The sequence below is a fragment of the Dasypus novemcinctus genome, chromosome 24 (assembly GCF_030445035.2).
Source record: "Dasypus novemcinctus isolate mDasNov1 chromosome 24, mDasNov1.1.hap2, whole genome shotgun sequence".
NCBI classification, from domain to species: Eukaryota; Metazoa; Chordata; class Mammalia; order Cingulata; family Dasypodidae; genus Dasypus; species Dasypus novemcinctus.
This window is the reverse complement of record NC_080696.1, coordinates 29,822,135-29,834,688: the sequence shown is the minus strand read 5'-3', so window position 1 is coordinate 29,834,688 and position 12,554 is coordinate 29,822,135. Positions and strand designations below refer to the sequence as shown.

The following is a 12,554-nucleotide window of genomic DNA, read 5'->3' as shown; positions in this document are numbered from 1 at the left end:
CTTCTGTCCTCTAACACCATCATTTGTTCTGACTGTTCTTGAAGTTCATGTTAATGGAATTGTGTAGCATGTTCTCTTTTGTGTCTGACTTCTTTGTTCATCATTATGTATGTGAGAATCATCCATTAACAGTGCATAGTTGTAGTTTGTTCATTCTCATTGCTGTGTAGTATTCTAGTTATGTAAGTAAACAACAATTTAGTTATCCATTCTATGGAAATTTGGACTGCTTCCAGTCTTGACCATTCTCATACATGTCATTGGGGAACATATGTATGTAATCCTATTAGGTATATACTTAGGATGGCAACTGCTGAGTCATGGTATAGGCATACATTTACTAGATGCTGCCAAATGTTTTTCCTAATAACATCCATTTTACACACTCCCAGCAATGTGTGAGAGTTTTAGTTGCCTCACATCCTTACTGACATTTGGAATATTCTATCTGAAAATTGTAGCCATTCTGGTGGGTGTGTATGGTATTACATTGTGGTTTTAATTTGTATGTTCAGATAAGTAATGAAATTGAGCACCTTTTATATGCTTATTTGCCATTTGGATAGCCTTTTTTCGGAAGGGTTTGTTTAAATCTTTTTCCCGGGAAGAGGATTTGGCTCAATGGATAGAGCGTCCACCTACCACATGGGAGGTCTAGGGTTCAAACCCAGGGCCTCCTGACCTGTGTGATGAGCTGGCCCACGCGCAGTACTGATGCGTGGAAGGAGTGCTGTGCCACTCACTGGTGTCCCCTGCGTAGGGGAGCCACACGCGCAATGAGTGCACCCCATAAGAAGAGCTGCCCCACATGAAAAAAGTGCAGCCTGCCCAGGAGTGACACCGCACGCATGGAGAGCTGACACAGCAAGATGATGCAACATAAAGAGACACAGATTTCCTGTGCCGCTGACAAGGATACAAACAGACACAGAAGAACACACAGTGAATGGACGAGAGCAGACAACTGCGGGGGGGTCGGGGGCAGGGAAGGGGAGAGAAATAAAAAATGAACCTTTAAAAAAAAATCTTTTTCCCATTTTTCTGTTGTGTTGTCAGCTTTTATTGGTGTGCTTTTTAAATAGCAATTTCCCCCTAAATCAGGGGTGCTTAACAACGTATATGTGTGCTTGAATTAAAATTCAAAAAAAGACATTAAATTCTTATGGGGATGTGTTGATGCAGGTGTGACATATTTATTAAATAAAACACAGTATAATGTAGACTTAATGAGGGATCCATGGTTTTCACCTGACTGGCAAAGGGGTCCATGGAAAGAAAAAGGTTAAGAGCCCCTACCCTAAATGATAATGGGGTAGCGATTTTTGTAATAAATCTTTTTAGGCACAAATCCACAGCTTCTCTATTTCTTTTTTTCCCAGAAAAATGTACTGGGATCCTAGGGAATGATGAAATATTAATATTAGAAGGCACTTCGGAGAGCTGCTAACACCCCAATAATAAATTCTATCTAGAAAACTTTTTTACCTTCCATGTCCCCAGTCTTGTGTTGGGTTCCTACCTCTAACAAGGACAAAAGCTGGGCACACAGCTGAGTTAGACCTCATAAACCAAGAGAAGGAAATTGAGGCCTGAAGAGATAAATTGATGTTTTTAAGATCATGCAGCCACAGCTGATCCTTTTACTAAACGTATCCAAAACAACTGTAGAGGCTAGGAACATACTTTACTGGAACTCAAAGTGTTTTTTTCCTAGTCAAGCTGACCCAGACTTGCTCAACAGAGCCTTTGTCATTAAAATTTCACTCTTCCTTCAGAATCCAGCTCAGATGTGGTGCCTTTAGTGAAACTTTTCTGATGTTTTCATCCACAATCTTTTCCCATGATCTCTGTTTTGGGTTGGGTTGGCATTTACTTAAATCTATCTTGGACCAATTGTATATATGTCTTATCTCCTGTGTTAGGTGGTAAGCTCCTGGGAAGGCAGGCTTGGCTTGTTTCTTCTGGTTGAAGGGGGTGGGGTGGGAAGGAAGCTTGCATAAACCAGTTGCTCAATAAAAGTTAATTGAATTGAATTGAATTGCCTTGCCTCCAAGAAGAGAGGGCATCAGGGACTGTGTTTTCTGAAGCAGCTGACTGGCATGTTTATATTAAATTTATTTTTGGAGTAGTGACTCCTGTGTTTTCGAGGATGGGATCATGAGCCTAGAGTCCAAGTAGTTGGAAGAAGAAAGGGTCATTGGTAGGAAGCCCAGGACTGTGAGAGCTGCCTGGGAAGTCCTGCCATGCTGAGAGCACCTCACCAGCTGTGGTCCATTGGAAACTCAAGAGATTACCGTGGGGGCAGGACTGGAGGAGACTGCTTTGGAATGCCCAAATGCACTGAGACAGGCGAATAAAGAGTAACCGGGCAATGATGAAAGAGGTTGTTGATGGAGGAGTGGGGTGAGGGGGTGGTATATGGGGACCTCATATTTTTTGAATGTAATATTTAAAAAATGAATAAAGACAAAAATTAAATAAATAAATAAAACCATTAAAAAAAAAAGAGCCATTGTAAAAAAAAAAAAAAAAAGAGCAACCGGGAGAGTAAGAAGGACATGGTTTGGGAAGAGGAGCCCCTCTCCTGCCTCCTTCCTTCCTGCTCCTTGCCTGAGGGCCCTAGGTCCCCAGTTGGCAGCCACAGCTGCAAGGGTGTGTGCAGGCATCTTTCTTCAGCATCCCTTGCAGTCTTTCCTGCTCTGCCCACTCCTCCACCCCCCACCTCCCAACATTCAGGGTGACTACATGTGGTGAGGCACAGGGTGTGGGGAAAATTTGTCCTGTCATCACTCAGACAGGGCTTAGCTTTGGAACAAAGAGGTACTTGGAGTCCCCAGGGCTGTCAGGTGCCAAGATCCCCATTAAGGAAGCAGGCCTGACCTCCAAAGGAATTTCTTTGGATTTGGGAGTATGGGTAAAATAAAGCCTTTTCTAACAACCTGTTGATTGGCCCCTGCAACAGATTTAAAAGGCCTGGGGAGGAACTCTGGACTGTATTATTCTACCTGCCTCCCAATTCTTAGAGAGAGAGTTAGTGAGCAGGGATGTGGGTAGGGGCAGAGGAAGGAGAAAATGAGGGCTTATTTATTTTTTATAGCTAATTAAGGCCACCTGATCAAAGTCATTGACAGGAAACCGAGAACAGGAGAAGCCAAATAACTGGCTAGTGGAAAAACTTGGGCTAGAAACCAGAACAGGAGATAGGAAAATTGGTAGGGAGCCAGGGATGGGGGAAAAGCGGAATATTGATCGTGACCACATGTCAGGCACTGTGCTAGGATTTTGCAGGCATCACCTCAAGTGCATGCATGGAACCATCCTGTTAAATTGATAGCACATCATTTTACAGATCAAGTCACACAAGGGGAAAAAAAAATTAAGTGCCTACCAGATTGTGCTGCACTGTTCTCGGCCCTGGGAATACAATGAAGATTAAACAGGTGTGGTCTCTGCCCAGGGCGCTTAGTGTGGAGGGCAGAGTCATGTTGAGAGGCAATTAGAATGCATTATCTGGTTGTAATAGAAGAAGCAGAGTGCTGTGAGAACACCTCGTGGATCCTATTGCAGCTTGGAGGAAGTCAGGGAGGGCTTTCTGATGGAACCAGAAGAACCTGGACTGACCAGAGAGTGGGATGTGAGGATGGAGGTGGGTGGTTGGAAGGTGAGAAATGAAGCCAGAGAGGAAGGCAGGCACTGGACTGTCCATGAAGGGCCTCTAAAGAAGTTTGGATTTATCCCAAGATCAGTGGAGGCCAATTTTGGAAGGTGCTAAGTGATGATATGACAGGATCAGATGTCCCTGTCCTCAAGATGACTCTGGCTTTGGTGTGGAGCATGGACTGGAGGAGACGGGACTTGAAGCAGGGAGATCAGATAGGGGTGATGTAGACATCCACAGTAGCAAGAAAGTAGCCTGATCTAGGATGTTGTCAGAGAGGATGGAGAGAAATGAATTCACTCAGGAAATAAGTTTAGGAGACAGAAGCAACAGGACTTGACTATTGATGGGAAAGGAGGGGTCACTAGGTGAACCCAGGGTGACTCTCAGGTTCTGTCTTGGCAGTATTGTAGTAACAGTACCACCATCTACTTGACCAGATTAGAGAACCAGAGCTCACAGAAGTTACGTAATGCATCCAGAGTCAATCAGCTTATAAATGGTAGAGCTGGGATTCTACCCCACCCCTGATTGACATCTTCATATTCTACTGATTTCAGAATTTTCCTGTTCCTAATTGCTTAGCTAATACCTATAAATTGTACATGGGGTGTGTGTGTGTGTGTGGGGGGTGCTTTCTGGAGCTGTGGAATCCAGAAATGGTTAGAATAGGTTTGTTTCAAGTCATAGTTATTCATTTGAAAGAAAAGTTCAGGGAGCTAGGCTCTCTTCCAAAAGGCAGCCTGGCTTAATGGAGGAAGTACTAACTGGGGTTAGGAGACCTGGGTTCAAGTCCTGCCACAATACACATCTTCTCTGGGCCTCAAGTTTCCCAATCCTAGGAGGAGGGGATTGAACCAGATAATTCTAATACCCATTTTTAGCATTGACTGCTAAGATGGTACATGTCTGGGGAGCAGGGACTCTGCTTAAACATGTAGGGTTATAGACTCGAGGCATTTTGGAGCCCATTTAGTTCAACTTTCTAAATGATATGTTATTTTCCTCTCAGTGGTTCCACCTGTGATCTCTGTAGATTTGGGCATGCACAGAACTTGGCAGATTGGGGTGGGGATGCAGATAAGCATTTGCAAAATCTCTCTAGTGATCCCAGTGTGTGGTAAGGATTGAGAACCACTGTCTAGGAGACGATGGGAAATAACTGAGCTGTTGTCACCCACGAGAAGCCAAGGAGCTACAGTTCTGAGGGAAGCTCTGGAGGGGCTTCTACAGAATTGGAATCAGCCCTGAGAGGAGTCAGGCATATCCAAAGCAGAGAAGGAAACAAACGCTTAGCTGAAAGTTAATCCTGACTCAGTCTACGAAATGTGTTCCTGGTGCCACAGAAAAAGATAGGTGGAAATGAAGCAAGAGTTCTAGCATTTCCCTCCTCAGTAGCTACTCTCTTTAAATTCCCCCAAAGCCATTTCTTGGCTCCTCAGAGCCTCAAGATGGGTACCGTTGCTCACCCCTGAGGGTGAAATGACTCGCTACAAATCCTATGAGAGAAGACCACAGAAAATACTCTAGGTTGTTTGGAGTAAGGCAAGATTATGTCTGGCCAAGAGATCAGGGAAGACTTTGCGAAAGGAATAAAGGGGTGATAATGATACCAAGTCCTTTGAAAAGCCCATATCCACCCATTATTTCATTTGGCATTAATATGATGATTGTTGGGAAGCTCACAAATTGGTATTTTCTTTTGGGCCTTCTGACCCTTTTATCTTTCGTGGCCTAATATGGAAGGCTGTCCTCATCATTAATTACAGTAGGAGCGTCAGAGTATCCTTTGTGAGAATCACAGTGGAATCATCTCTCTAGCTTGCATCTCTATCCATTATTGCCTTCAGTCTCTCCAATAACCTGGGAAATAAATGGAATTTTCTCCATTTTATAGAAGAGGAAGCCCAAGGCATAGGAAGCTTGACTCCATCAACACTCATCTACTTAATGGCAAAGCAAGGCTTCATCATCTATAAATACTTTCTGGATTAAAGTGAAGAATAGATTAATACATTTTCCTCCCAAATTTGGCTTCTTTTGCCACATCTGTCTGCTATATACAGACTTAAGGGATTATTGTTATTTCTTTTACTATTATTTTTATGTACCCCACCCAATCCCTGCTCAGTCCTAAATGTTTGGCTATCACCACCCAGTAATATTAATAACAATTAGATTGCTTTAGTTGGGTTATGGATCATTATAATCATGCCATCTTAGCAAGCTTCTCCTAAAACCCCTTAATTCCCATTTAGAAGGTGTCACAGCAGAGCCAATGCTGTTAAGGGTTTCTGTCTAAGATTCTGACTCATAAGTAGGAAATACAGGGACTTCAGGGCTGCAGAAGCTTCTTTTCAATTGGGTTTCAAGCAGTGACTCAGAGAAGTGGGTACTAAACTTGGCCAGAGCTAAGTTTTCTAAGCAGTGCTAATAGATTTTTAACAGGTATTAAAATATAATAGCTCCCAAGTATAGGAGTATGTGTGTTCAAGGTAATTTGTTCCCAGTGAATTTGAGTAAAATGTGGAAATTTGTGAAGGATATATCCTAGTTCAAAATACTGTGATGTGACATAGCTTTTAGAAAAATTGCATAGTTTTAGAAGTTTCTTTGTAATAAAAATAGAGGTGCTCTGTTATAAGAAGAATAATCATGGCTGCAAATTTTAGATGAAAGGGAAAGCCACTGTTAGGTTACTGGAATCATCAGGATTTTCTAAGGAAAATGTTATTTCTTTTCTCTTTTCAGACCTTGTCTTTTACTTCCAAATATATCTTGTATATTTAGTTCTTATCAAATGATGACACATTTCCCTAAACCATAATCAAATACAAATGACCCTCTTGGCCAGTATGCCCTCTTCTGGTGCTGAACCTGTGTTCAGCAGACCTTTGGAGTGCCTGGTCTATCTTAGAGACCATGTAGAACCTGGGAATAGCAAGACCAAGCCCTGGAGAAGCTCATCCTAGTGGCAAACTATATACATAATAAGTGCTGTGGTATAAAGAGAATGACAAAGAGACAGAAGCAAAATTGCTGGGGAAGTTCAGGAAACCTCACAGAGGATGTGATCTTTGAGCTGGGTTTGAAGTTTACCAGAAGATCTGGAGAAGATCTAGTTTTTCTTGATTCTGTGGTTCTCTGTACAAAGGGCCATGTATGTCTTCCGTATATTTGCACAAAATACATAATGCTTAATTAACCCAAATTATTTAACAATAATGCAATAACATTTGAATTAGGGGGAAAAAATCAGTTAATTAACCATAGAACCATAGCTAACATATTCAGTGGTGAAAGACTGAAAGCTTTCCCCCTAAGATCAGGAACAAGACAAGAATGTCCACTTTCAGCACTGCTATTCAACATATTACTGGGAGTTCTAGCCAGAGCAATTAGGTAAGAAAAGTAAATAAAAGGCATCTGATTGGAACAGAAGAAGTAAAACCTTCCCTATTTGCAGAATATAATCCTATATATAGAAAATCTTGAAGAAGCTACAAGAAAGCTACTAAACTGATAAATGAAATCAGGGGCAGATGTAACTCAGTGATTAAGTGCCTGCTTTGCATGTATGAGGTCCCAGGTTCAATCCCTGGTACCACCTAAAATGAAATCAGCAAAGTGGTGGGATAGAAGATCAACACTCAAAAATCAGTGGTGTTTCTATAAACCAGCAATGAACAATCTGAAAAGAAATCAGGAAAACACTTCCATGTATAATAGTAACTAGAAGAATCGAATATCTAGGAATAAATTTAACTGAAGATGTAAAGGACTTGTACACAGAAAACTACGAAACCTTGCTGAAAGGAATTAAACAAGACCTAAATAAATGGAAAGACATTCCATGTTCATGGATTGGAAGACTAAGTATTGTTAAGATAATCAGTATGGCCCAAAGTGATTTAAAAGTTCAATGCAACCCTAATCCAAATTCCAACAATCTTCACAGAAATGGAAAGGCCATTCATCAAATTCATGTGCAAGGTCAAGGGGCCCTGAATAGTCAAAACCATTTTGAAAAAGAAGGTGGAGGACTCATACTTCCCAACTTTAAAACTTATTACAAATCTATAGTAATCAAAACAGCATGTATAAATTTAAAAAAATAATAAATCTTACAAAACAAAACAAAAAAACCAGCATGGTACTGGCATAAGGACACACATATAGACCAATGGAATCAAATTGAGAGTTTAGAAATAAAGCCTCAGATCTATGCCCAATTGATATTTGACAAAAGTGTCAATAGGGGAAGAATAGTCTCTTCAGCAAATGGTGCTGGGAAAACTGGATATCCTCATGCAAAAAAATGAAAGTGAATTTCTTCCTCATGCCATATACAAAAATTAATTAAAAATTCATCAAAGATCTAAATACAAGAAAACTACAATGATAAAACTCCTAGTAGAAAACATAGAGGAATATCTTCAGGACCTTGTGGTAGACTATGGATTACTAGAATATATTGAAAGCAGAAGTGACAAAAGAAAAAATAGATAAACTGGACTTCATCAAAATTAAAAAACTGCATCAAAAGACATCAAGCAAATGGAAAGACATCCCACAGAATGGGAGAAAACATTCGGAAACCATATATCTAATAAGGGTTTTGTGTTTTTTTTCGTATTTCTAACTTTTTTTTTTTTAGTAAGGGTTGAATAATAAAGAACTCCTACAGCTCAACAATAAAAAGACAAGCAACCTAATTAAAAATGGGTTAAGGGGAGAGGATTTGGCTGAACCAATAGAGTGTCCGCCTACCATATGGAAGGTCCAGGGTTCAAACCCAGCCTCCTGACCCATGTGGTGAGCTGGTCCACATGCAGTGCTGATGTATGCAAGGAGTGCCATGCCATGCAGGGGTGTCCCCCACTTAGGGGAGCCCCACGCACAAGGAGTGCACCCCTCAAAGAGAGGTGCCCCATGCCAAAAAAGTGCAGCCTGCCCAGGAGTGGGTTCGCACATATGGAGAGCTGATGCAGCAAGATGACGCAACAGAGACACAGATTCCTGGTGCCACTGACAAGAATGAATGCAAGTAGGCACAGAAGAACACACAGCAAATGGACACAGAGAGCAGACAATGAGGTGAAGGGGAAGGGGAGAGAAATAAATAAAAAATAAATCTTAAAAAAAAAATGGGTCAAGCCTCTCTCTAAGCCAAACTCAGCATATAAATGCATTCCCTTCCCCCAGCATGGAATGTGGCTCCCAGGGATGGGCCTCCCTGGCACTAAGGGATTACTACCAAGCACCAATGAGCAATGCAACTGGAAAAAGACCTTGAATCAAAAGGGGAAAATATAAAGACAAATGAGTTTATATGGCTAAGAGACTTCAAAGTGCGTTGGGAGTTCATCCCAGAGGTGATACTTATGTACATCTCAGCAGGATCTCATAGACTGCCAAAGTAGATACTACCCCAAATAAATAGGGGGGCTCCTGAGGGCTCTGGAAACACCCAGTTCCTATGGTCATGGCAGATAGCTCTGGATTTCGGTGCCTTGCCAGTGGGCCCTACTTTGGAGTTTGTACTCCTGGTTGTGACAGAGTTGGACCTACACCTACCAACTCCAGCACCAACTATAGGTTCAAATAGAAGGGACAGAAGAGGCGTGTGGAGAGAAGCCATATCTGAGTCCAACTCTGTCACAACCAGGAGCACAAACTCCAAAGCAGGGCCTGCTAGTGAGGCACTAGAGTTTCAAGCGACTTGAATCTTTGGGCTGTCCATGTGCTGACTGGGCCCTGAACCTCAGTGGAGTTGCAACACCTGCTCTCCGGTTCATTAGACTCACCCAGGACAACCAACAAGGAAGTGGGGTTGGATGACTGCCATTCCAGGGAACCAAGAGAGTCTACAATTGCAAGCAGGAGAGTCCCATCATTCAGCTATATGGAATAGAGGCCCCATCTCAGTTAGAGGTAGAGTGGGCATCACCATTCTGGAATCCTCAGGATTGGGGAATAAAATATGGACTGGAGTGAACTTGCTTATCCTCCATACCACTATGAACTTTTTGGTATTCTAGCAGTGGAGGAGATTATATCATTGGTGTGGAGATGGTGGCCACTGGAGGTGGTGAGGGCAGGGAGAGGGAGAGGGAGGTGTGATGTGGGGGCATTTTTGGGACTTGGAATTGTCTTGAGTGACATTGCAATGACTGATGCAGGCCATTGTGTATCCTGCCATGGCCTGCAGGGTTGGGTGGGAGAGAGTATAGACTACACTGTGAACTATGCTTGGTGGTGGTGCTCCAGATGTGTTCATTGATATGGTGAGGGGGCTGCACTGATGGGGGAAGTTGTTGATGTGGGAAGGGGTGAGGGGTGTGGGGTGTGGGACATATGAGAATCCCTTGTTTTTTTGTGTAACATTTTGTGAAATCTGAAGGTCTTTTAAAAGATTAAAAAATATATTAAAAACATACACACACACAAAATGGGCCAAGGGCTTGAATTGACATTTTTCCAAAGAAGATATACAAATGACAAATGAATATATGAAAAGATGCTCAGCATCATTACCATTAAGGAAATGCAAATCAAAACCACAACGAGATACTATTTCACACCCACTAGAAAGGCTGTTTTTTTTTTTTAAAAAAAGGAAAATAACAAGTAATGACAAGGATGCAGAGAAATAGAAACCCTCTTTCATTATTGAAGGGAATGAAAAATGGTACAGCCCCTGTGAAAAACAGTTTGGCAGTTCCTCAGAAAGGTAAGTGTAGGACTACCATAGAACCCAGCAATCCCATTTCCAGGTACATCCCCCAAAATTGAGAGCAGGTTCTTGGCCAGATATTTGTACACCAATGTTTATACAGCATTATTCACCATAGCCGAAAGGTGGAAGCAACCTAAGTGTTCATCAGTGGATGAATGGGTAAACGGAATAAACAGATAAAAAGGACTGAAGTTCTGGTACATGCTACAACATAGATGATCTTCAAAGACATCATGGTAAGTGAAATAAAGTAGACACAGAATGACAAATATTATATAAACCCACTGATACGAAATAACTAGAGTATGCAAACTCATAGAGACAGAAAATATAGAACAGGTTACCAGGGGTGGGGGTGGAGATGGGGAATTCGGAGTTGATGCATAATGGGTACAGAGTTTCTGTTTGGGGTTTTGATAATGGACTAGTGGTGAGGAAGCACAACATTGTAAATATAATTACCACCACCAAATTATATACTTAAAAGTGGTTGAAATGGAAACTGTTATGTTGTATAGATGTTACAACAATGAAACTTTAAAAAAAAATCACCACAGAAAATATCTTCAAAATTCTGTTTGCAAAAGAGATGCAGAACAGTCTTTATAATACATTACCATTTGTATCTAAAATATAAATATGAAAATGTATAAACTATCCCTGGAATACTTTAGAAACTGGCAAGAATGGTTATCTCTAGGGAGAGAAACATGTCATGAGACAGGAGGGATACTTTAAAAAAAAATCGTTTTCTAAAATTAAGGTATATTTTTTATAGAACACAATTCATCCTTTGTAGTATACAGTTCTTCAAGTTTTGACAAATGCTTATAACTATATAACCACCACTAATGAATATATATATATATACACATATATAAATACATACATATGTAGATTTATTATGCTTGAATGGCTCACTGGACCACGAGGGCTAGTAAGTCTGAATTTCATAGGGCAGGCTGCAAGCTGGATTCCAATAAAGATGATACTGAAGTTGAGCCTTAATTCCCTAGAAGAAGCTGGCAGACTGAAATTGAGGCAGAAATTCTACTTACTGATCTCTGAAATTTTGAAAATCTGGTTTTTAAGAAATCCAACTGATTGGATGAGGAGACTCATCACATTGCTGAGGGCAATCTCTTTTGTTGATTTTGTAAAGGCAATCAACTAATTAGAGATGCAGACCCATCTACGAAATACTCTCATAATAACCGGCCAGTGCTTGCATTACCAAACAAATGGGCACTATAACTTAACCAAGTTAATACATGAAATTAACCATCACAAATTGGTGGAGAGAACAGGGAGGAATGTTTGTTGTAAAAAATTGTTACACTTAACCTTTGTTTCCTCGAGTTTTGGCTAGCCTGAAGAAATAATTTTTTTTTTTCCCCTACCACCTCCACCCCACCACTCCCCGCCAGCAACCCTCACTCCCATCATCATGACACATCCATTGCACCTGGTAAGTATATCTTGAAGAAATAATTTTTATTGAAAGGTTAATCATTCTATAGAATTCTTTTTCACAAACTTTTATAGACTAGATCATTGTTGTGTTCATTAGAAATATAATGCAATAATACAGTTATAAAAATGTTCCTTCATGAATGGTGACAAATGTACCACACTAATGCAAGGTGTTACTACTAGGGTGGTATATAGGAACTCATTTTTTTATGGGTGACTTTTCTGTAGACCTAAGAACTTTATCATTGTGCCCTCACTGGGGAATTGATAGGTGGGGTTATCAATCAAAACAGCAAACAGCCGAGACTCCTCCCAAGCTTTCATCATACTTCCCTGCTTCCTCCCCTTAATAATAACTAGAGTGCATGCTTTAATAAATGATGTGGTAAGAACACAGACAGCCACCCACCTCATGACTCAAACAATAGTGATGCCAAAGCTTAACAAGTTAAGCTGGCATCAAAGAGGGGAATGATATGGGCTATGTGTGTGGGGTATGTGTTTCTTCATTAATAACCTGGGCTGTGTGTGTTAACTTGCTAAAAAATTAAGATTCCAGCATAAACCATGTGTGCATGCCAACAATAAGAACTGCATCCCTGCCTTTTGTAACCATGCCAACCACTCCAGTCTGCCTAGTTCCCAGAAAGCCAATTAAGTGATATAGGCTCTATAGGCTTTGGA

The 12,554-nt window shown here is 41.0% G+C and overlaps 1 protein-coding gene across 10 annotated transcripts in view; it reads left to right on the top strand.

Annotated features, from left to right (window-relative positions):
- The window catches only part of TGM3 (transglutaminase 3), a 159,044-nt gene that overhangs the window by 64,160 nt on the left and 82,330 nt on the right, over positions 1-12,554 (top strand). The window lies entirely within an intron of this gene.